Below are 435 nucleotides of genomic sequence, written 5' to 3'. Positions count from 1 at the left end.
TTAGCTATTATTCATTATTATTAGTACTAGTATTAGTAGTAGTAATATTCCTAGAACAGCCAGCAAGCATTTATTAAGCACTCACTATGTGCTAGGCACCATGCTAAATGCTGAGGGTATAAAGGAAGACAAAAACCATGGTTCCTGCCATCAGGTTACTTACTTTCTAATGGTCTGGGACTTACAGAATTATAGAATATCATAGCCCAAAGGGACATTAACTGTCAGAAATGGAAGAAACTTTAGAATTCCAGAGGCAGAAAGGCAAACATGTAACATCAGGATATGGGATGCCAAAGGCAGAGAGGACCTTAGAACATGGACTGTTACAATACAGGATGCCAGAGGCAGAGAGGACCTTAGAACAAGGACTGTTAGAATGTGGGAAGCCAGAGGCAGAGAGGACCTTTTAGAACATGGACTGTTAGAATACGG

This window comes from Vombatus ursinus, unplaced genomic scaffold (genome assembly GCF_900497805.2).
Source record: "Vombatus ursinus unplaced genomic scaffold, bare-nosed wombat genome assembly UNPS02014864.1, whole genome shotgun sequence".
In the NCBI taxonomy this organism is placed as follows: Eukaryota; Metazoa; Chordata; class Mammalia; order Diprotodontia; family Vombatidae; genus Vombatus; species Vombatus ursinus.
The sequence above is the reverse complement of the archived record's forward strand: the minus strand, read 5'-3'. Positions refer to the sequence as shown.